The sequence below is a fragment of the Olea europaea genome, chromosome 15, assembly GCF_002742605.1.
Source record: "Olea europaea var. sylvestris chromosome 15, O_europaea_v1, whole genome shotgun sequence".
Classification (NCBI taxonomy): Eukaryota; Viridiplantae; Streptophyta; class Magnoliopsida; order Lamiales; family Oleaceae; genus Olea; species Olea europaea.
Genome location: NC_036251.1, coordinates 26,861,529 through 26,861,793, shown reverse-complemented (window position 1 = coordinate 26,861,793; position 265 = coordinate 26,861,529).

The window sequence follows — 265 nt, the reverse complement described above, 5'->3', positions numbered from 1 at the left end:
TTCACTGCAGCATCCTTTAACAATGAAATGAAATGGTACTACACGGAGGAGTTACAAAATCAGGAAAACTACACAGTCCTGGATGGCATGATTTCCTTCTTAAAAAACCATAGGATTTCAATACGTGGCCACAATATTCTTTGGGATAAACCAAACATGAATATGGATTGGGTACGAAACTTGACCCGTCAAGAGCTTCTTGCTGCAGCTGTCCGCCGAATGGGATCTTTAATGTCTAGATATTCTGGCGATATTTTTCAGTGGG